This window comes from Aptenodytes patagonicus, chromosome 5 (genome assembly GCF_965638725.1).
Source record: "Aptenodytes patagonicus chromosome 5, bAptPat1.pri.cur, whole genome shotgun sequence".
Classification (NCBI taxonomy): Eukaryota; Metazoa; Chordata; class Aves; order Sphenisciformes; family Spheniscidae; genus Aptenodytes; species Aptenodytes patagonicus.
In genome coordinates, this window is record NC_134953.1 from 17,177,899 (window position 1) to 17,203,544 (window position 25,646).

Genomic DNA, 25,646 nt, shown 5'->3' on the forward strand with positions numbered 1-25,646 from the left:
TGCATATAGCTAGGGGCAGTTATCTCCTACTTGCCTGAATCTTTGAGAGGCAAAAGAAGAAATGAAAAACGAAAGTTTAAGGCACAAAAATACAGTTTTAAATTTAGAGAAACTTGCATGGGTGAATCGGGGACAGATAAACTACCTGAAATAGCCATTTTAAGACACCAGTCGAAATCTAAATGATCTCATGCTATCAAGGAAATCAGTTATTACATTGCAAAAGAGCCATAATTCTAAGGTAACTTTGACTTAATATAGATCTAATATCAAAGTTATCTTTTGGACAGCACTCTTCAAAAAGGAAAGGACAAGTAGCGTAACACCCCTCTGGGTGTCAGCAAGAGTGCCAGTGCACTAACATCTTCAGACATCAGGTGGAGGACCCTACAGAGTTTGCAGCCTGCAACATGACTTAGATGGCCAAAGCATTGCCAGGGCATACCACCATCCTTGATCTAGTGCCTAAAGGGGCTGACACTAAACATCTAATCGCAGAAAGGACCAAGTGGAGAACAACAACAACAAAACCAAAAAAAAAACCCAAAAAAGGTGAAAGAGTGACGGTGAAGTAACAGTCGAGAGTAAAGAGAAACAGGGGAGAGATCAGAAAACAAGGTGAAAGAGGAAAAACGTCCCATTGAACAGCACCTTGTCAGGCAGAGAAGTAGTACTGCCTCCAAAAAAAGCCAATTCAGGCTTCAGGAAGTGGCAGGAACAGTGGGAAAGGGCCGACCAACCTGACCTAGAAGAAAAATAGGAGAATCAGGGTATTGACCCATAGGTTTGTAACGTTGACTCTTTTATGGGTAGTGACCCCTCACAATTTGTATCTGAAATGAAACCTTAAGGAAAACAGCTAACCAACCTCATTCTTTAGCTTTTTGGTTTTTTTTTTTTTAAAAAAAAAGTATTTTTATATATATAAATAATAATCAAAAGAGCTCAGAAATTTTACTCAAACTCACCACTCTTAAAATAGTAACTGCCAATGACTCATGCCCCACAGTTTGCCATGCCTGCAATTGCACACTGAAGCCCCTGCCAAGTTTTACAGCTTGGATATTGTACAATCATAGTTTGCTAGCCCACTGTTCTCAGTGATGCTAATGCCACTCGGTTTTTATTAATATTAAATATTGGATTTAGCAGTTGCATAGCAACAGCAGAACATCTTATGTGCAATGCTTGACATTAAAAAAAGGCAAATAAGGGAAGTATGAATGTATTCAAAAACTATACTAAAGACTGGCAAAACTGCCATGAAGCTAAGACCTATTCCCCCCCAAACGCAAAGTGCAATGCAGTAAAGACAGTATAAGCCCTGCGATGTAGTATTCAGTCATTCAGGACTCCAAAAGAGCAACTGTGTACAGTTAATCATGCATAATACATTGAAAACAAAATCTTGGAAAAAGGAGCTGCCTACTTTTTATAGTATTTTTTCTCTCCATTGTCACTGCTCTTAGAAGCTTGAAAAGAACATTTCTTTTCCCACCGATTGTCCTTTTCCATTTGGCAGATGATATTTTCCTGCATTTCAAATGGAACAGAAATTAACATGGCTGCCTCTGCTAAATTCTGATTTCTATATTTTCATCATTTATTTTTCAGTGTCTGACAGTTCACAGCAGCTGAAGAGCAGGGCCAGTGGAAAAGTCGCAGGAATAACAGAAGAGAGAAAAAGGGATGAAGAGCCCAATATTTTAAAGCTTTCTCTTAGATACGTTCCTCACAGTTAAAGCAGCCATACATTTAACCCTTATAATGTTACTGGTGACCTATACAAGGAAAAACATCTTTTGGGTGTTAGTGTAAGAATTTAGAAAAAAGTTTTTAATTTTTTTAAAAATACAACATTTACAAAGTATAAAACATCTTCTCTACCTCAGAAGGCTCTCTAGCAAGTGAAGAATTGGGGGGGGGGTGGGGGGAAATCCCAGAAAGAACAAAGAAAACCCTTAGTACTGAAGCAAGGGTGGAATAACTTTTTAAATGCAGAGGTTGTTACACACTTACTACTATTTCACAATTGTTAGCTCTAAAAGAATAGCAATATTTAAGAAACATTAGTCTCTAAAATGTCCTCTGACAAAAATCAGAATATGGATGTGCCATTTTTATGCTAAGATTAACAAGCACAGAAATTAAAACTTAAAAAAAAAAAAAAAAAAAAAAAAAAAAAGAAGAGTTAACTATGCAGTTTTCAGCATGGTCAAATTTCACTAGTTTTGTGTCTGCACCTAAATAGTTTTATTTTCATCTTTTCTGGCATTTTCATCCTCCCTTCTGTAACCAAATATTTTAAGTCATAAATTTAAACTGCAATTATAGTTTGTTGGTTGACAGTTTAAGACAACAGTTTAATTTCAAGCTTTAAAAAAAAAAAAAAAAAAAATCCAGTTAGATCCTCATTCCACCTTTTGCCTTAAAACTGAGAGCACTTGTAATGATTAAGTAGCTACCAGGCTCCTTGAGATAACACTATTAGAGAAGTTGATAGTCCAAGAGAGGACTTTACTGGCTGATCTCTAGCAACATGGATTAGCCAAAGACACACTCTCCCCTTTAAAAAACAGGAATGCAAGATCTTCAGAAGGAGACAGGGGTGCATTTCTGGACTGCCATTGACACAGAGCCTAGCATTTCAAACAATGCTTTTTTCCCCTGCGACAGCACAGCTCAAACATACCCTTTAATATTCACTACATAATTCAGCCCTACACACACATCTAGTCAAAGCAGTAAAGCTTGTACCGCTAACTAGAAGTCAAATAATTTTGAGAGCACTAAAGAAAAAGAAAGGCTACAATCCATCTTTACTATTACATAAATTGTTAAAAAAACTAAAAAAAAAAAAAAAAAAAAAAATCAACATAGCAAGGGCCCTGAACAAGCGAAATAAAAAACAACATACATAGGGCTGAAGAGTTGATAACTAATCTGTGAATACCAATTTAATCTTTGAATATCAATTTGTAAGCTAGATCTCAATAGACTAAATAAGTACTAGCCAGGGCAGTGGTTAAGTATAGTAGATATTTTCTATTGCAATTGGTCTCCAATAAGACAACTGATTCATCAGCATTTATTTATAATAAACAATCAGCCTAATACATAGCAATTTGCACTTTAAAAAGCTGGAAATTGAGTCAAATCAATTAAGACAATAGTTGTCTACATCTTTTGTTTAAATTTCTTAACTATTAAGAACTTTTTACTAGAAACCCTCAAAACAGTATCATGGGAAAAAAAGTCTGACCTCTTAATTTAATAAATAAATAAATAAAACCCCAGCAAAATCAAAAAAAAACCAAAACCACAATGCGACTAAGAGTGAAAGCACAAAGAGGAGACAAGAGGTTGGAAGAGGGGCAGGGGGATTCAGAGCAGAGAACATAAATCAAAATTCAGAAATGTTACAAAGGTCAGAGCAAAGATACGCACACAGCTTTAAAGTAAGCAAAGATAAAACCAAAGAGGCAGCACATATGCATATTACAAAAAAAAAATTCTCTAAGAATATGGTAGTGTATTAACAAACATTCAATAGAATGGCATACGATCATTCAACAAAATCTGTCAAGGTGATGTTATTTAACATTTGTAAGTGAACAGTCTTAAAATGCTATGGAGGTGATTTTTTTTTTTTTTTTTTTTTTTTTTAGTTACTCAAAGAATGTTTGCAGCAGTGTTTCATTCCAGAAAGTCTTGGAATATTAAGAAAGTTCCAATAGGCTGGAAAAAAAAAAACCCAACATCCCTTTGAAATGTCAAAACATTAAACAGATAAGTACTGGGGTCTCAACTTGGTAAAGGTTTTCAAAAACAAGGAACAGCTCAGAGGACTACTGAGGAATTAACAGCAAAAGTATTGTCAATCAACATGGGCTTACAAAAAGTATCTTATTTAATTTGACTTTTATGAAACTAAAAATTTGATTAACAACAGTAACAGGTTTGTTATAATATTTTTAGATTTATGTAACATTTTTGGGCTGGCACAACACATTTTGACTAAAACCACAGCCAGGAAAAAAAAAACCCAAACCAACCAACCAACCAAAAATCAGCCAAATACATATAAAACAGATTAAAAATCGATTAAGTGACAGCTCTTGAAATGTTGGTGTCAATGGGAAACCACTGCTAGTGAGGTCCATCTGGTATTGGTTCTTGGCCCTATGCCATTTAACATTTTAGCGGGTGACTTGGAAGAAAGCAGTCACTAAATTTGCAGGAGATACAAAGACAGGAAGAACAGTAAATAACAAAAGGCCCAGGTCACAGAGGCTGCTTACCAAAGCAAATGCAATTAAACACTACTTTGAGAGGGGGGCGGAGGGGAATGGAGAAAGCCACAAAACACACATCTAGGAACAGGAAAAACAGCTTCTCAAAGACATACCCAGATCCAGCAGCTGAAATCGGAAGCTGATCAAACTCAGCCACACATAAGACACTCCTAATTTTACAAGGGTCCAATTGAAAACACAAGACATGCACTCCAGGACCAGACCGATGCTTTCCCTAGCCTAGGATTCTGGAGGTGTTACTTAGGGAAGCGTGGGCTGGCCGCTACGATCCATTCCGCTTGTACTCTCCCCCAGCACTTACATTCATCATGTTAGGAGTCTCATTAACTAGTAGGAAGCAACAGCCACCACCATCGCATCAGGTTTTTATTGGATTTCTCATGCCTAGATTTTCTGGTCAAGATTGGATATATTTATCCACAGCTATGGGATTTGAAGCAGGAATTAATTCAGAAAAATCCTACAGTCTATGTGTAACACGGGAATTCTGTCTCTTTCAGGACAAAAATCTATTAAACTTGAATGTTTCAGTCACAGGCATCTTAATAGAAAAGCAAGACCAAGCAACAGGGGAAGGGAAAAAAAGTCACACGACAGTTATTAATATACACCAAGTCTCAGGACATGCATATAATTATAAGTTGTGAATATTCTTTTATTCATGCAACAAAATAAGAGAACCTCCCACCCACCTATGATGAGAGATCTCGTTATCTGAATGGAGCCCAATTAAGTACTCCAACTACAAGCAAAACCAACTTTGTCTCAGCTTCCTGGGGAAGAAAGAAAGAAAAAGCCGTGCATCTTCAGTAATTTTTCAAAGTTCATGCTTCTACATTTTTGTTAATGAAACTGCACTGCTCAGGGACTTACTGCAGATGTCCCTGCTCCAGAGACAACAGATGCTTTAGTAAATACAAGGACTTTCCGGGGACCTTAAATATCAATAACCTGGTTCTGAAAGAGCAATACAGACACATGCATACAGAAGAAAAGAACGAAGGATGTTAAGATAGGTACCGTTTAAAAGAAGAACAGATATAACCAAGTCCTATATAGCAATACGTAGTTCTTCTGTAGCTTTTTTCACTAGAACACCTTGCGTTCCCAAGACAAAATACGTGGTATCACTTGCCGAGGTCCCTAAACAGGCCCTTGGAGCTCAAGAGAAAAAGAATCCTTCAGCCTTAGACTAATGCTTTATTCACCGTAGAACAGCACCTCCAGTAGAGACGTTTCATTTGAAGCAATCAAGAAGCCAACAAGGTACATGTTTTGTCAAACAGCCATTTCACTGTTACAGTAACTTACCACAGCAATAAGCTGAGAAATCAAAAAAGGGACAAAAACCCCCTACTACGGCAACAGATAAGTACTGTTGATAGAAGTGCTTCTGACCATCCATCCTGCAAGACTTCATTAAAATTCCACTCCTGGACCGTAATTTTAACAAAGAAGATGAGGCTGCAGCAGGCCATCCTCACTCTTCTCTCCAAGCATCCCTCTCAACCAAGCAATTCCTTTTCCTCTGAAAATCAAGTCTAAGCACATTTTCTCTGATGGAATATCAAACTCTCAACAAGGCATTTAAAAGTTAATGAGCTAAGTATGACAGAAGAACAGCTACATATCTGAACTACAGCGCTGCAATGCAATTGCCTTCACAACTGAAAAGAGCCCTGCCAAATCCCCTGAAAGAGGGTAGATCTCTCCCCTCTACAGGGGAGAACAGAGAGGCAAAGAAAGCAAGTTATCAGGCTGTTTTGAAGTGCGAGAAATGGAACCAGGTCTCCCCATCCTATGTTAGCACTCTTAACTGGCAGATTATCTCACTGATTGTAACTGAAAAGTCACCCCCCAAAAAAACAGACGTGACAAGTTATAAAGCTTGTTGCCAGAGTACAGAGTATAGCAAGGCAAAAGGCATAATATGGACCATCTCCTGCCCCCCTCCCACAAGGACTATTTTTGTGTGTGTGATCTGATATCAAGAAGAGAATTACACGGAGGCACGCAACCGTCTTATCTCTAATCAAAAGTCTCAGCAGCAGAATTAGAGAAAAGCCAAGGACTTTCTGCAATGGCTGTCTCAACATCACCTCAAGATACAGCAATTGCTCTGGCAGACTGAGCCATAATCTTCATGTGGATTTGCGGGGGTGGGAAGATCCTCCGATTTGTAGATACTGCATCACTAATCCGGCTAGTTGTTCAAGTCAGGGGTTGTGGGCTTTTGTTTTACATTTTAACTCAAGATCAGGAGGTTTATTGTACGATTCACAGCCCATCACCACCAATGCAGGACCTGACTGGAATCTTCTCATGTAAACACTTGCATTTTATTACTTTAGAAAATAAACCAGAAAAAACAGACATCACAAAATGGCAAAGAATGACAGCAGAAGAGTTTCAGTAACTACCAACTTTCTATGTATCCTTAAAAAGGTAGTTTTCACTTAGATCTATTCTACCATTAAATTAAGACAAAACCAAAACCAACAAACAAACAAAAAAGCCCAACAAAACCCAAACAAACAAACAAACTTCAACACTGAAAATTGAAGTGGGAGTTGTTTTTCAGTATCTCAATTCAAAGACAGTGCTCTTATTTGTTCAACCTCCAGGTCTGGAGTTCCAGCAGGCAACCAGGTACAGCTTTCACCGAGAAGAAACTATACCAACTAGCTAGAAAGTTCATAAACAGATTAAAAGAGCCAAGTAGCCCAAGAATGAGAGTGCTCAATAGCATAAAACATCATGGACCAAAAGTTTTTTATAGAGACCCAAACATCGTTCAAACTCGAGGCAGTTTTTTCCATATCCAACAGTGTTGCATTATTTATTGCAGCAAAATAAAAACCTTGAAACTTTTTTCCTGTTGGAGACAACCTGTTAATGCTTCACTGCCAAGCAAAGTTAAGATGACATTCATTAACTACCAGTGTTTATCCCCATACCCCGTGCTCCCCCAGCACAAGCATAAGAATAGCCTTGCAGTAGACAGAATTGATCTGCCTGGAAAACGCCTCCCACAGAAGAGAGGATTTCCAGCAAGGTCAATTCACTGCTCCACTTTATTTCACGGCCATAGTAATGCTCATACCACAGACCAGCCAGAGTCAGGTGTGCTGTCAAGAACAACTTTCCACAACCAGGTATAGCAGAGGCCCAAGTCAGTTTAAACCACGGACAAACCCTCTCTCTCCCCCAAAAGTTGTATATGTGAAAGCAGAGGGTACCAGTGATTTCCACCCCAGCCTCAGGAGATATGTATTGGCATGGTGCAGAAGCGTGTTAGAGGTGTGGGTTAAACTGGCTATTAGCTCTATTTCATACTCTACAGCAGTTCTATTTGAAGAGGGTTGCCTTCCCCTAGCAACTCAGTCCTGCCCTACATCATTCTCTGTCTGCAACGCACAGCCACCTACTGAACCCAGACTAGCTGAAACAATTCAGCTAAAAAACAGCCCAGAAAGGGTAGGCACAAGCTGCTGAATCCATTTAAACAAGGACTGCCAGCAGAAAGAGCATCTACCAAGCCACAGCTTTGATCTAGCACACCCTGGAGTATGACTCGGTTTCACCTCCTTTATCACAGGAGGTCAGTTATATCATCAGTCATTACTGAATTAACTCAATACATTATTCTCTTCTTTTTGGATCTCAAATTATAAATTCCCCTTTCACCATCTCTACAGAGATTTTCAAACCTATACAGGAGTCTGCAAAGAAGAATGAAAATGTGATTCTACTTAGGAAACTAAATATATAGTTATATCACCCATCATTGAAAATCTGATGATCTTCAGCAAATAGCATAGACCTGTGAAAGTTTATTGAACGTTTCTTAGTCGAGACGTGAACATATTGAGCTTACCTGTAAGGTAAAAACTGTCAAGAGCCTTTTTACTCTGTTATTTGTGATTGTAAAAGTCTGTCTGACGTTAAATAAACCTCTATCATAAGCCATTACATAATTGCCCCAATGAAGACTTTTCCTCCAGCTAGGTAACAGGATCCTGAAAAGTCTTATGACGTGCAACGACACACCACTTTATTAAGTCAAGTGATTATTTCACTAAAACACCAGTGAGTATATCTAAATTCTGATTAAGAAGCTAACAGAAGAAAAGAAGAATCTAGATCATGGAAAGAAAGCTGAATCATGACTACAGTGAATATGAAGCACACCTGATGTTTTGAGAAGGCTTCCCAGAAACTCTGGAAAAGTATCCATAGCCTTTTCAGATGGACTGTTGAGCTCTATCTCAACAGAAATGATGACCTAGGTGAAATCAGTGGGTGATACAGGCAGCTACACAAAAATGAAAGGGTAACTGAAAGCAAGGCAGGGGGCAAAAGTTATCCACCTTAAATAAAAGCGCCCAAAACAAAGATCAGCACACAGAGAGAAGAATCTTAACACTGAAAGACATGAGCATAGAATTCATACTAGCTACAGGGCAGATTATGGTGACTAATTGTCATCACTGAAGTCACCTTTAAAGTATACCTCAAGTGAGGCATTCGTGAATCTACAACACAAGGTGCAAAGGGAGCACAGCTAAGCCTAACAACCTCCTCCAGCTTTATGGTCGTCTGCACGACAACAGTATCAAGAGCACAATGGTACAAAAAAAATGGCACATGATAACTCCTGCATACAGCACAGAAGATACAGCTGTATTACTATTGTTACTCTCGTGCCAACAGAACTAAATACTAGCAGAAATATTCTTACCTATCCTTCATTCACACCTCGGGTTATGCCTATGTACTAAAGAAGCTGCAAGCCCTGATACTCCTCTGGAAACAGAGAACCATAACCACAGCTGCTGACAACTTTGTAACAAAAGATTATAACAGCAAAACAATTTGGTGCTGAAATAGCTTGTGGGAACTGAAATTGCCAGATGTGATGGAGCATTACTCAGTGTAGACTAGGAGCAGTGAACCTCCTTTAAGAAAACTACACACAGATGCAAGAAACTTGCAGTAAACAGCTATAAGATAGCCCGACCTTTGGGGTTTAATGGAAGTTTTCCCAAACAGCAAGTGACTGATAAATCTCTCTCTCACTTCTGATGTCATGCAATGTTTGCCATCATTTCATGTAGCAATTCTTTGAATCTTACTAACTTCAGATACACATCATCAATTCCATAAGCTATGTCTGCAGATGTGCTTCACAGGAGAAACACCCAGTTTCTTTAGGGTATTTTGTGTCCAAAAGTTCAAAGTTATGCCCAAGTATCTTTTCTGGGTAGCTACAGTGTATTTGGTGTCTACAGGTATATTTAACAGTTTATATTACTGGGTATATAACTCAGTTAAGTGCAATTTCAGCTCCTGTCATCATCTTTAAGTTTTCCTCAAGCCAAGCAGTTCTGTCCAGCTTTTTGAAACTGCCCAGTCTTCTCCACCTAATTTACTCCAGACCTTCTAGAATTCCTGAAGCACAGCATGTTATCAGCCTTTCATAATTAAGGAAGTCAAACATTTAATCCACTGTACTTTGGTTGAGGCCACCCTACTCCCTCACAGCTTTTGTTCTCAGTCTAGTTGAAGTTCTTTGCTTGAAAGCAGCATGTGTGATCTGAACTTGAGAGGAGACAGCAGTCCCACACTTTCTGCACACTAAGTTTCTCAATATGATTGAATTACAGCAGAATCTCAGAATATGCTCACAATTAATCAAATTACGCGTTTCTAGTCAAGAACATCAAACTGTTACAGAGACAACCATCTGGAGATCAGCCTTCTAGAACAGCCAGCCTTGCTCCAATTTTACAGTTGGTATTTCAATAAAAAGGTCTTAGCAGACCTGTTACTGCCTCAGGTCTGTTCAAAGAATGAAGTCCCTGTTTAGGATGCTCAGCAGATCTAAAAACAAGTCTTCAGTGCTAAGTGAAGAAACACTGGGAGAACATTCAGCCTTCTAAGAAACTGCCTACCACGTGTCCTTTGTTCAAAATCTGAGTTAAATTTGCCAGGTAATCTACACACAAAGCTTCCCAAGCTTGGCATTCCACACTATGTTGTGCTGCTAAATTTATTGGAGACTGAAATATCTGTAACAACCTCTATATGAAAAAACAACAGAAACACTTCACAGTTTTGAGTGCTACCTTGCTAGAAAAGCTTCAGCTTTTAAGATCAGGGTCACTGTCCACTTATATCCAAAGCAGCTGCTCTTGTAGCTTCTGACAGTCCTTTCAGAGCAGAATCTCAGAAATGGATTTCCTAATCCATGGCTAGGAACTGCCAGCAGTACAGCCATATAAACAGCGAAGGAATTTGATACAAACTGCGCTTCTGCAGGCTACATGCTAATCATCTGATCTTAAGGGATTAAAAGTCTAGAGTAGCACTAACAGATATTCAAAGTTACGAAACAGGCTGATGTCTATGACACTTCATAAATATCTTCCCTTAAGGTCATTTTTTCCCTACAGAATTCTTCACGCGTAAGTTTCTCTAAAAGAAAAAGAGTATCATGCACATGTAATGACCAAAATATGGCATAAAGAGTGAACAATAAATTGCCAAAGGCAGCGTGTGCAAGAAGCATTAGTAACAATTTCATGTAAGTGCCTTGTTTCCCACTACTGTCAATTTTATACCTTAAATCCTCTGAAGGTTATTTCAGATATAGCCGACTTCTTTTAAAAGAAGTGTTCTTTGACACCAGCAACATTTCCAGGCTCAAGGAGTATTAGACTTCTAGAACACATTGTGCTTCAGCAGATTTGATAAAATAAACAATAGTACTCAAATTCCCTTGAAAAGCTTGTAAGCAACCATAACAAACTTGCTTTTCTATAAAACCACAAGAATAACACCAGAAGGGGTGAGTGAAGGAATTGGCCGCTAAAACAAAATGCATCGGGATACCAGAACAAGTGTTGCAAAACACTGTACTTTCGTAGCGCTAGTTCTTCTGAGAACATCTGTCAAAGTAGCTAAGCCAAAGAAGACCTGCAATCTTACCTAAATTTATTACCCGTGTACAGAGCTGGACAGTACAAATGAAAATCCAAGCAGAGAAACTATAACCAATTACTTTAAAATGTTAGCCAAGAAGATCGGCAACAGTTTTAACAAAAGAAATTCAAACCACGTGAAGTAAAGGCTCCTTTCATTTACAAGGGGAAAAGAACAGAAGCGCACTGGAAAACTAAGGCTGCAGAGGAACCTGCAAAATCCACAGCTACACAACGAACATAGCATTCAGCATCAAATTCACTTCAGTAATTTAAATAGTTGCTTATAGTAGCATTTCAATAAGTAATTCAATTAGATATAGTAGTAGTTGAATACATGAGACACTCCAAGAGGTGGCCGAGTCAGAAATACATTTTTAAAAATAGCACATTAGTTTAATGCTGACTTCTTTATCTTTGAACTGCTAATTACTGCCAGACAATAGCTTACATAACAGAAAACATGCAATATCTCATTTTGCAATAACTACACAATCACAAAACACATTTTAAAGGAAGCTGCATTACCAAATCTGCAGAAATAGTTTAGCATAGGGTTTACTTTTCCAGACAACTGGTTCCTTACAAGTACCAGAATAACGTGACCTGCGATGCAGGGATTCAAAAAACTTCAGTATGCAATTTTATTTTTTTGTTAACACTTATTTGATGCAGTATTTCTATAGATATTTGACTATTTCAAGTATTTAAAAATCTCTCCTAGGGCCTGTATTCATGCATTCAGAAGTCTGAAGTGGTCTTTCATAAATACCTTGAACACAGTCTAAATATTTTATATGTTCTTGTTTTAACCTACAGTTAATCTTATTAGATAAAGAGCCAAGATTTTCAAGAATGAGTGCTAAAGCTACAACACTAAATAAGCCTGGCTCATTTAAAAAGCAACCCTGAAATTCTTCCTACTCCTGCACCCGTTTTAAAGTCACCAATAAGCACTAGTCAGACTGCAGAAAAACTGTTTCTACCAGCAGGCTTCTGAATATGCATAATGCTAATAAAGCTAATTACATTTCAAAAAATAATAATCTATGTGCAATTAAGATACTGGCAACATTTTAATGCAAAAAAATTGTTTAAATATACTAACATCCTAGTCTTGGGATATCCAGTCAAGCTACGCAAAGAGATGTGTTTGTCCCTTGCATACTCCCAAATGTGGAAGTAGGATCAGAAACTGGATCTGGAAGAAAGGGTAAACAGCATGTTAGTTAAATTCACAGAGGATACTATGTTCGGAGATGTTGCAAACATTAGTGAAGACAAATACATAAATGACCTAGAGAGAAAATAAAATTAGTTTGGAAACAAAAATGTCTCATGAAAAATAACTTCAAACGCTCAATGTAGAGGAAACACGGGGATAAGGGAAGAAAAAGTAAAATGAAAGAAACCTAGAAGCAGCAATAGTGGACAGTCAGCCGAATATTTGCATTGAAAAACAGTTTAGAGTTGCAGAGGTATCAAACAGAGCAGGGAAATTTAAGTTCTTTCTATAGTCTCTGAGCCAGTAACAATAGCCATCTCCTTGCACAATTGCCAGGGACTGAAAAATTCCCCTTCACTCTCAGCAAGTGGAAAGCTCTTCTCAATGGCAAATCAAGTTCTGCAGGAGGCAGCGTTTAATTTTTTTTAAGCAAAGTTAACATACGGTTAGCATAAGCCTACGCAGCAGGTTCTTCCAGTACTTCTGCTGCTCGTGGCTTTGTGCAGAACAGGAGGAAGCTAACAAAATGAATCCATTTTTACAGGTGCAACTCAACCTCGTATTGTTCAGATTTATTCATGTGGTCCTTGAGAAAAGAAACCAAAACAGCTAGTTCAACTACAAAAAAAAAAAAAAAAAAAAAAAAAAAAAAAGAATAAAAACCCTTTAGCCTTTACTTTTGCCTTAAAGTTACTTTCCTGAGAATTACATCCAGTCATCCATCATGGTAGATGTCTGCACTATCCAGCTTTAAGAGCAAATGCAACAGGAGGAAAGAACTGACTCTACCTTTAGAAAGGCTACAAGAGGATCCCCACCCCCAGCAGCCACATAAATACAAATGCAGAAGTTTAAGTAACCAGTACACATCTTCAAGGATTGTCAAGCCTTTGTTCTTCAGAAAGACTTCCAGGCACAAACTAAGAGCCATTTATCCTGCTTCATCCCCAAATGAACAGAATAGGCTAATTTTGCAGGGTTTGTTACTCTCAGTAACAAGCCTTCAGTGAGGCAACCACGTAGATGCTTTATACTCAGGATAGTCCACAGATCAAAGAGGAAATGAAAAAAAAAAAAACCAAACCACCTTTTAATAGAAGCCATCATTTTGCTGAATCTTAGGACAAGCCTCCAAGAAGGCTTGTGCTTCAGTTTATGCATATCATCATCACATGAAAACAGGAGACTGAAGGTTTTCCCCCCTTTTGACAACCATTAAGCTATGTGATTTCTGAAGTAAGTCATCCTATGAACATCTACAGCTTCTGCTTGCGGTGTGATGGCAAGAACAAAGAAACAGTTCCTACCAGTCTGCCTCATCAATGGCAGAAACTGGTTAGTTCTGCATATTCCAATGGAAATTCAAATGACAGATTCCCAGGCATCCCTCAAGCCAAAGGCACATGAAACCCAGCTTTTAAGGGTATTGTAGTACCATTTTAAAGTAGTTAAACTACAGGGCCAGTACAGAACTGAGAATCACATCACCTCATTAAAGAACTCAATGCATTTTAGGAAGATGGGAGGCTTTGGACATGACAAAAATTAATCTTTGCTTTTTTGCAACAAGGGACATTGGCAAAGTATCTATGTAATCTTTTGTCCCTTTTGAAGGATCAGTGCTAGTATGAGGCAAAACTCGTGCAGGCAAACTCCAATCAAGCCTATGGATTCAAAGTACAGTCTCATGACCATATCTTTCAGCATTAACAACTGGTTTTGCAGCCCTTCCCTTCTCTGCTCCATCACTCATTCCTACCCCTGCACTCCATCAGTTACACTGGTGCGAGTTCATGAGACTGCGTAAGGGACAAGACAAGTGATTTCACTCCCCCTCCTCCTTTTTTTTTTTTTTTTTTTTAAAAAAAAAAGAAGTAACTTCTGCAAGTTCACCTTGCTAAGAATGGCTGTTCAGGGTTAAGACAAAGGCTTAACTAGCCCAGAATCCCAATTCCAATAAGGGCAAAGTTTAAGTGGCCACACAAGGGGTTGCCTTAAGCAATACCATCATGAAAAGCATGGCCAGCAAATCCCAGAGTACATCTGCTTAGGAAATCCCAGAGTACATCTGCTTAGGAAATCCCAGAGTACATCTGCTTAGGAACTAGAAGTGTAGCTACTGCTTAAGAGACTGTTCAAGAACAGAGCATGCACTTTGATTTGTTAGATGTGTAACTGCCTTGGACTCCTTGTAAGTGAAAAACATGGGAGATGTGTATTACAGTGAAGATGCTGGAGAATCAAGGCCTATTAGAACAGAAAGGAGCTAGAGTCAACAATACTATGTGCTGCACAGGTTTTTGCACAGTGTGCTGCTGAGAACAGACAAGATATACAGGAGCAGCCCAGATTCATGCTCCTGCAGGACCACTGCAAGGATCACAAAGCTCCAATGGAAGGCAAAGGGATCTACTGCTGAATGAGCAAATAGATGTGTTCTGGAAGTGGTTCTTACTACAGATCTCTCTCCCGAACACCATGCTGGTCTGACATAGCTCTGTCGTGCTCCTCGGTCAACCATCAGAGTTGCTGGCTGACAAATCTCAGCAGATGAATTCAGCACAAGTGCTGAACTGCCATTAGCTCTACCTGTTTTTTTGCCCTGGTGACTCCTGTCAAGCAAGCCCTATGACAACTTTCAACTTTGTCTAAACACAAAATCCGTAAACCAGTAGCCGTGATGAATATGCATCCTGACTGGCTGACCACATAGAAAGCCCAGTTCAAACCTGCTCGACTCATCCATCTTGTGATCAGCCCATGTATCCTCTGCGGTAGGGATTGTTTCTCAGTGAAAAGGGAAGATACTGAACTAAACCAAGAATGCTTCACAGTGTAATGAGGGGTCGACTACCCTCAGGAGGCTCCTGCGGCTAGAAATCTACTGCCTCTGCCATTAGGGAGAGCGCTGCCCCTAAACAAGCTGTTTCAGCACCAGCCCATCTCTCCAATTGGCATCATAAACATAAAAAGTGTATGGTACCCTAGCAGGGATTGTTGTCATTTCCTTAAAGCCCAAACATGCGGATCACCCAAACGGGTAAACAGAAACCCTTCCTTTAGACTAACATTCAAAAGTGTGCTGACTCTAATCCAAAAGGAGAGGAATTAAGATCACCATTATGCTGTAGGAACCAGAACCAAGAAATACCTATGAGAACCACTCCTAGGGGATATAAAGATAGACTCAGCTGTTTTGATCTCTGGAAACCACCTTTTGCTGACAGCAGCTAGTGATGATCCTAATGTCTCCATTACAGCACCAGCTTCTCTGTAATTTGATGAAGAACAAGCACATTGCATAAAAGATTTTTATCTACTCACTGGAGACATACTGCAACTTGAGGCCCATTCACTAGCAGGGCAGCATCAAGAGCAGAATGAGGCTTGCCTGACTCAAGTGCTTTAAAGGAGGGAAAAAAATTCAACAGCAGTAAAATGCATGTGCATGTAAAATGTATGATTGCAAAATATACTGTGTAAATTGTTAATTACGAGAAGCAGAGTAAGAAGACTCAGAATTCCACAACTCACTTATCCCAAGTTACTAGAAGACAGATTACTGCAAACTGAAGGTTACTGTAGACAGGGAAGTCCACTCTGCAGCATGTCTTCAATGTTTTGAAGCTATGATTACTGATCACCTGGCACTTTAATCCATGATAAATCCTCCTCTCCACTGAAAGGGCTGATCCCACTCATCCTCCCCACCTCCCCAGATCCTCACTCATCTTGCATTTGCATGGTAACACGACAAGATGGTTCAGGGATCAGTTCCCTGATCCAACCCACCACACATCTGCACAAAGTGAGGGCACTAGGACAAAGGGGGTGGTATGATCACCCTTCTCTGCAGCATTTTAAATCTACACTAGATTAAAAACTACTGTGTAACCATGAATTGTGTTTTTACAAGAAAATTCACTTCCACTGCTATGCATCCCTTGGATGTGTATTCTGTTTTCCTGTGGTGGAACCTCTCCTGAAGGATCTTCTATATTGGCCAGCATTAAACAATGGTACTCTCCCATACTGCTCATTTAGGTTAAATGACGTAGAATTGTGATTTCTCAGAAATTACCGTCAGAGTTACTGCCCAAACCTGTACTGCCTATAAATGCAACGCAAATTCACACAGTTTGGCAAGGTCTGTAGGTGGACTTGCAGTTTCTTCAAAGTCAGGGTGAAATGCTTTATTACGGTTGCTCTAGCACAACCTCTCCTTTATTTAAAAGGGAAAAAAAAGTCTACTGAATGTTTCCTGTAGCATCTTCTACACACACTAGACATCAAGTTTAGGATATATAAACTATAATCCATACATTTCAATATTTTCCACTAAAATAGTGATTTTGCACTGAGAATAATTTTATGCCTTTTCAGAAATCTGACCCTCTACAAACTTGCTTACATTACTGTGATGCAGTACAGTTAAAAAAAAATAGATAGCATAATGTTTAACTTTATTCTGGAAAAAGAATAACTCATGGCTCAAAAGCCGACAGTGGTTCTATTAGATATTCTTGAGGACCATTTTCTGATGTTGATTTCCTTAAAAGAAAGGTTCTCCGATGAATCTATCTAGGCAAATCTCTATGCTGTCCTAACCCTTAACTCATTAACTGAAAACAATAAGCTTTTAGAATAGCTTTTTCCAGGTAACTTCTATTTGACTTTCTAAGCTTAAAAACTAAAAAAACCCAAGCCTGCCTGCCTCCTCCCACCAGCCTCTCCCCAGACGCTATCCCCCAAGTTTCACGCTAGAACTTTAATAAGCAAAGGCTTCAAAAGAATATACTTCTTTCTCTCCCATGGGAAGATGACAGGTACTTACCTGAAACTGTTTTTCACCTAGAGTGGGAAATATTTTGTCTATTTCCCAAAAATGCTTTAAGATGTATTTGGAGGACTATCAGAGTTTAGTTTTAAGTTACTGGAACTACAGACTAAATAGCCATGATTTCCCTTCAGACAGGTCTCTTAATTATGCTTACCCCCACCCCATCAAAAAAAAGAAAGGGGAAAAAAAAAAAAAAAAAAACCACCAACAAAACCACACACCCCAAAAAACCAAAAACCAAACAAAACAACCCCAACCACCACACCACTAGAAACATCTATGTAAGGCTATATTTGTGTGCAAAATTTATTTCATTGCTCTGGTTGACCTTCCATTTTTCTTGTCTCTGGATTTCACAGAAATATATCTCAACTAAACTAACTATACCATTTAGTATGGCACTCACAGCCAACTTAATCCAGAGGCAGAACAACAAAAATTTTTTAATTCTTTATTTTAGATGCACCTTTACAGTCCTTCAGTGGATTCAAACAAGGCGAGTAATTATACAGCTATTAAAGTTTATCATCTCCTTTTCTAAAAGCATTCTTTGTGAAGTTTGACCCTCACTTACGCTAAATCCGGATTTTCAAAAGAGACCTAGTTTTAGAGAGATACTCATTTTCCTTCACTGGTTCCGAGAGTAAAGACTCTTGGGATATTTCAAGGCTATGATGTCCCGTTAGCTCATATTCGGCTCTATCTTGTCTACCTCCCCTCAGACTGCATTAACAGGGAGGAGCCACCTGAGTAAAAGAACGCATTATCAAGGAGATTGAAAGTCTGTAGACAGGCATTTTGCATGTCATTTTGAAAATGAGAGTAACCTTATGACCTTCCATGAGGCCACCTGAAGTGAAAGATCATATTCCCCAAGACCACCTGACTCATTCAGCTTTAGCCCCAACCCTACACTGCGTGCGGACTGACAGCAGAGAGTGAGCTAGTTATTGCACTAACAGCCAAAGCCCATTTGCACGCTGGCTGCCATGCTGACAGAAAGCAGGAATTTGTCCACAGGAGAGCCTCACTTGTCACACCGAACCACAAGCTGCTCCAGCAGGCACCAGTGCCCTTTCGCAGCCACTGAGAATCAACGCTTTGTAGTTCAGAGGCACGGGATACCGCTTGTACAGATTCCTCCACACGCCCACGTCCATGGCTTTCGTTCTGGCCTGCTCACAGCTAAGGTCCCACACACCCTGCTCAGCCTAACCTAGGACCTCTCACTAAAGCCAAGGCTTATCAAACCTTGACTTCAGGACCCAGCTTACAAACAGAACCTGATATAGCTGCACTGGCAAAACTATGGGGCAGCAAACCAGTGTTCAGAGCAAGAATTCTTTAATTTTTTTTTTTTTTTTAAAGAAAGTTTTGCCACTACCAACAGAATCTCAAAACTATGCAATAAATTCAGCACTCAACCCTGCAAGTCTGCCAGTAAAAACCAGCTCTGAAATTAGCTGTCTGCTGATTACAGGCAGAATCATGAAAACCCTCCTAGGCAGCACCATGGCATGCTGACAGCAAAGATCTATCTGCCTTAAAGATAAGATCAGAGAATTGCCCATCTCTTCCCCCAAACTGAATACGAAAGAACCATTCCTCTTCCCTTACAGCAGTGGAAAACCCTCCAAGTTCCAGATACTAGAAGGACAGACAGGAAAGAACATCAAGCAGGATTTAGGGTTAGGATGCTGAAATGCCTATGAGCATAAGCAGAAGGTGCTGGTTTCTTGGGAACTAGTGTTTTTGCATAGACTTTTTTTTTTTTTAAGTAGGTTTAGTAGTTTTAGTCCTGGGAACAAAAAAAAAAAGTTTCCAAAAATAACTGCTTACTTTCTTAAGTTTGTGAGGTGTCATCACAAGCGCATTTAGCTGCTAAAGTTCATCAACATGCCAGTAAGTGTAGACCAAAGCAGCTGAGATCGACTTCTCCCTACATGCCTTCCCCTCCACCACCTCCCATTATATATAAAGCTGCATGAGGCATTTCCTATCCTAGGCGCAGGAGCAGTCCTTGGGCTACGAGAGGTTGAGAAAATTTAAAGCCCTATCTGCGGTTCTTATTTGGAGCACAAAATTCAGTTCAAAGTACAAGCAGCAGGAAGATACAAATTCAAGATTAGTCATAGGCAAACAGATGATTTAGGAATAAGAACCAATCTGTTTGTTACAGGCAAGGATTGCAGCCTCCATGGCAAAGTAGACTACAGTTCTGCAACATCTTTAACTTACTAAGTCAATTTTTAATCTAATTTGAAACTGAGTAACTTGTTGAGCAGAGTAACCTCTGAACTCTATATTCAATTTTGTCCCGTTAGCGCGCTCAGTCTGTGACCTCAGCTATGCTTCTAGTAAAATAGAGTGAGCTGGAAGAGTGGTCAGGATGGAGACTATTTGGGCTTTGATACCCAGAACAGCAGTGCACCTAGGGATCACCAGACAGCTTAGTGACCATTCCATACTTCAAACACCTTTTAGTCACTAAAATAAATAAATCCATGTCCTCTTGAGACCAGAAAGGCGGTTTACCTGTTCTTTCAGAGTATCTGCCAATGCATGGCACTGAGACTACATCAGTTTACACTCAAGCCCGTGTATTCAAAGTTCCCTTCACAGCCATGTAAGGGAGGAGTGCTAATGAAATCTTCAGATCCAACACAAACTCTGTAGCAGGAGTTTGGCCTCCACAGCAAGGTTCTTGGAAGGGAAAATACAGAAGCCCTGAGTATAGGGAGTGCAGCACTTAAAACAGACCTACTTAATGCCACTGTAACCTTTTTTCCAGAAGTTAGCTTTCAAGTTGAAGTTTTCCAGGGTTAGTCTCCTCCGTGACATCCATTTTTGGATAAAATATACTTTTAAATGGTTAGGTATAAGAAGAGAAAGGAAAGATAAAACTCAGTCCTAATCTAATAGATGACTAAATATCAGCTCATAGTCCTTAACACCTACAGCCACTTTGGAAAGGAAAAACAGCCCTTGTTTACAAATCATTTAGAGCAGTAATTTTCAAACTGTGGGCTCCTGAAAAGCACAAAGACCCCACGCAATTTAGACTACTGGCAATAGCCTTGGTTTTCTACAGTTGCTTCTTGCCAACTCCAGGTTGAAAACCACTGATTTAAGGGAGCCCTGGCAAAACACACTTCCTCCCTCAATGGGTTAGGCTTGTTCAAGAGATAAATATGGCATTCCTGCTGAATTCAAAAGATCATACGCAAAATGGACCTCCACACAGCCTGTCTCAACTGAACACTGAAGCCGTTCACTCCCAAATGACTGCACATCACTAAAGAAAAATTGCAGAGGCAAGACCAAGGGATTAGATTTTGTGAAGAGTTTACAAAAATTTTCCTGTAAGATACGAGAACCAGGTTCTCACCGCATCTTACCATACAGTTCCAGATGATTACATTTTTATTATTTTGTATGAATGCACAGAATGACAAGGAGGACAGAAAAGTATAAAAAACAAGAGAAATGTGCGGGCAGTAGTTAAGCATTTAACCAGAAATACCAAAATTAGTGTTATAATTGCTATAATTTTGTCCCCCAAGTATAAGCTAGAATAACCTAAACATTCATGGGAAACATTTCAGGGAAAAAAGTTACTTTTTCCCCCCTCCAAGAGACTTTGACACTTCTTTTTTACAAAGGCTCAATACACCTGTCTTACATAACACATTTTGAAGTATGGATACTCATCTAAACCTACACGTAATCAACATTTCACACTTAGTTTCTCCCTCACAATTTTCTGTCCTTCACTCAATCTTGTAATATTTTGAAAGATAGTAAGCTACCGTATGCAGATAAATGATAACCACTAAGGTCACCGAAACATTCCACTGCCAGTTGAACAGGAGTACAACTTTTCCAAAAGACATTTAAAACCAGCAAGGGGCACTGCCCTTACTTAGCAGTGCGGTCAGTTAGATCAAGAAACAATCATTAAAACAGAAGTGCAGAACTTTTTTTTTTTCCTAAGAGAAGTTTTCCTCACTGCCTGTTTTGGAAGTGAAGACTATCAGATGGCTGTTTTTTCCTTAAGAAATAAGTAAGACCCTTGTGAGAAACCCCAGAAGAGAGATTATAGTATCATATGAACTTATGTTTCACTAATCACTTCAAAATATGAAAGAGAAAGCTAGGGATAAGGTAGCTATGCTCCTCCTTTTCTAAAGAACGTAAATGGAATCACTGCTTTAAGACTGCTTTTAAGTTTTCTTAGGTCAGAAAAGCAAATGACCTCCATACTTTCCTATTCTCTTGCTTTTGCAGAGCAAAATGGAAGTTATTAAGTGTCCACCTCTGCAAAAAGTTTTCTTCACGCAAAGGATACAATGGCATGTTTTCAGAAACGCATCTAGAGATCATGATAAAGCATCACCTAGAAAGCAGCTTTCATCATTTTTGCCACAATTAGGAATCTTAACCCAGGAGATGACCAAACTCGAGACAAGGTCTGCTATAACACTAGCTTATCTTCACTTTGTTCACGAAAAGGACAAATTAACTGCCAAAGAAGCCAAGAGCCAAGCAAGCCAGTTTGCTATCAGCATTTAAACAAAGCCAGTAAGGTCTAAACACAATCCATTTTGTGTATTCCAATATATTTATATATTTCTTAAGAAGCCCAAGACTGCAGGACACAAGGCACAGGCTAAGAGAGGGCTCTTCTGGCCACAAGACTCCCTGGCTGAAGCGTACAAGCACATTACTCTGACTAATCTGTGGCCATCCCATGACAAAGTTTCAAAACTGACCCACATGGTTGTCTGCATACTAAGCACAGGCAGAGTACGTAACAGCTTTGTGCATATGAATTGCTGCGGAGAATTTAACAGCTGTAGGACTAGCCCGTCCTTGCAAGGCAGGAGGCTGAACTCAGAGTCTATTACACAGGTAACATAGCAAGCTGCCACCTGTAACGTATATTCAGTAGCAAAGGGAGCCAAACAGCACATTGCTACAGACTAATGACTGACACTGCTATGTGCTCAGGAGAACAGGGTGAAGAACATTTGCATTACGTACTGGCCTGGAAGTATTAGAGTGGGGAATTGCAGGCTGTGGGCTGAAACTTTCACATCCTTTTGTTAGTGTAACCAACGAAAAAAGAAATCAAGAAATGAAGAACTCTAGCTTGACTACCTGTTCCTCTTCCTACTCTGTCAGTTACTCCACTTTCGAAACATGACCACCACCCTAACCTAGTAACAGCAGAGGAGGGCGAAAGACCACTACATCAGATAGACTCATCTACGCAATTCTCCAGCTAGATAGTGAAATGCCTGTACTACAAGCATATGCAAAAAATGTTCAAAGAGAACCAGGAAATTTTTCATTAGTAAACTCAACTCAAGAGTTAAGATTGCCTGGTGGCCTCTGATGTCTTTCCACGCTGCTGGATTCAGCTCCTGAAAGCTTCCTTTGTTAATGAATACTAGGCTCTTGTCCAGTCCTCTTTTCTCCCCCTCTTCTCCCTCCCGTAAGATATCATGGTCCTCAGGGCATAAGGAACATCCTTTGTCTCCCTGCAAGTCTTCCCTGTGCAGCCACTTTGCCGTCGCTTCTGGAAAGTGCAACAGGAGTACCATCTTTTCTCTTCTCTGTAAGAGGAGTGGAAAAAACAGATGGAGACATCATCTAACAGCAATTTTACTATGTAGGAAGTGGTGTCCTGCAGAAATGTTGAAACACCATAACCTTCACCTCATCTCTCATGTGCTGGCAATGTTGTTGTGTAGCTTAAATCTCCTATTCAGCTTTGAGAGCTAAATTTTTTTGCCAACTCACCATAAAAGAACACACGGTACTAAACAGCATACAAGACAAACTACATCTAAGGTAAAAGGTAAATGAGTTGAAGATGTCCAGAGAAATAACAGTAGAGCATTCTCAAAAAAAAAAAAAAAAAAAAAGAGAGAGAAAGAAGTTGAAGCTCTCATTTCACAAAAGCAGCTGAGGCCACATGGATTTATCGGAGAGAACTGAGGAACCCCAGAAGCCTGAAGAGATACCGAGGAGAGGTGGTGTAAAGCTGCAACTTATTAATGGAGGTACTGGATGAGAGTGTCCAACATGGTCAGGAAAACAAAGCCCACAGTTCATCATCAGGGAGAGAGCATGGTATAACCCATGATGCTTTGAAGAGAGAGAATGAAGCAATCTTCCTGCTACTGTAAGTGAACACGATGCATGCAGAAATTAGCACTTATTCAGCAAAAGACAACTTGGATTTGTGCATGTGTGACAAATACCAGTTGAATAGCCTCAACTCTTCATTCTCTGCCTCTCCATCCCCTGCAGATGTTGTAGCCAAAAAAAAAAAAAAAAAAAGAAAAAGATTGTTTTCCAGTCAGGTCTAGTCAGGGAACTGATTCACCAAGCTGCCACACATAGTTGTGCCAGCACAGAGGGGACTATTTAAGCCAGTTTAGACAGTGCTGCTGTCAAACATAACCATAGTCTGTAGTGCAGTTACAAGACAGAAGATGCAAACTAGAAAAATCCCTGCCTTTGGAGGAGGCTATTCTGTTATCTCCCCTTCCCTTCACCCCACGGACGTGATCCCATCCAGTGCTTCAGATGAGCTCTCCTGCTCATCTCATTCCTAGCTACTAAGCATCACCAGAAGATTAGCTGGTTTTGCAGTGTCTTCTGTCAGTTTAGTAAAAACAAGCACTACCACCCCTTTACGGCCAGAGGTAGAGCCTAGATTGGCTCAGCCTATCCCATCCAACCCTGCCCCCAGAAAATCTGCAAAGTTTTGTATTTCTCAGAGAATTAGAAATATCCATCCCAGTAACCTTCGAGAATCAAAGGTTCATCCTCTTAAGAGTGAAAACATATATACATAGGAGGGTGAGGAAGAAGACTGGGAAGTCCCATGTAAAATACTGCAGTAGTGTCACCTCCGCCCCAATCAGTATGACAGGGCTACCTTTCTTTAACCTTATTAAATGCCTGTTTTTCCTCAAACCTTGCCTAAACTGACTATTAGGAAGTATTCTCATTGTTACTTCACATTAGCCATGAAAGAACACAAATTCTCAAACAAACAAACAAACAAAGCCCAACAAACAAAACGCATGACAGTACTTGTCTGGATGTAAGATAGCCTAAGATGGCAGAGCATTAAGCCATTTAAGTACTATGCAATAAGGATTTAGACAACTGAGCACAAGAAATGGGATTGTGTATCATCCATTCTTAATTAAAGTGCAGTTATTGTATTTCTGTACATAACAGTATTTAGATTATCATCAATATACAGCACAAACTGTCAAAAATGGCTTAAAAAATGTGAACAGTCCTTCAAGTACTCTTTTAAAATGGTGCCATACCACAAAGCTGTAAATCTGTAGTGTGTATATATATATATATATATATATATATCAATATAAATACTACAAAGATTTCATCTAGGTGGATTTGGACTATTTCCTGCATGCACAGAATGGATTACCGTAATTCACTTTGAGAAGTTCTATTAAAAGTGGATGAACTCTGAATGTCATTAGCTCTTCGTTAAAAGTTAGGTCAAAAAACACTATACTTCCGGCAGGATGAACATGTCCCAAGAAGGAAACCTCCCACCTTGCAGTGATAGTTATTACTTCACACAAATTAAAATAGATTTTTGTTGAAATGCGAAACAAACCAAGTGATTTGGCCTTGTCCAAAATTTCAAGTCACAGCCACCAGAAGAAGAACTCAAGTTGATATAATACAAAGTGATTATCAACATTTTTTTTTTAATATGCTTTTGTTTGGTTGACATCGTCCCTCTCAGGGTAGAAGTTATTCTTCATTTGCAAATAGGGAAACAAGGGGCAAATCTAAAGTGATTTATAGTGAATCCAAAGAGATATTTGAAACAGATCTAGATTCGTCCCCCACAGTTCAACTTCTACTGTTCTTCAGACGCATACCATCCTTCCATGCACATTTAAAGTAAAGCTAAATATCAAGCTGTAAATTTAACTCCTTACAACTAAAGATTTTTATTTTTAAGTGACAGCTGCTTCAATTTTTTTACTGGCATAACTTTGTCATAAAAGGGTAATTCTCCCTCCCTGTATCCATCCTGCCAACAGGCAAAAATGTTTGTGTGTAGACCAGATCTTCTTGAACAAGCCTTCAGCTACTATGCAGTAAAGTTTCCGTACAATGGATTTATATTAATAAAAAAAGCCGCATCTACATTACATGCAGGTTGAAATAAGGCAAATAGTACCACTTGGACATTTGCTGGGAACATGGCTGGGGTC

General features: G+C 39.3%; 1 protein-coding gene across 2 annotated transcripts in view; it reads right to left on the reverse strand.

Annotated features, from left to right (window-relative positions):
* The window catches only part of LCOR (ligand dependent nuclear receptor corepressor), a 62,212-nt gene that overhangs the window by 31,782 nt on the left and 4,784 nt on the right, over positions 1-25,646 (reverse strand). The window lies entirely within an intron of this gene.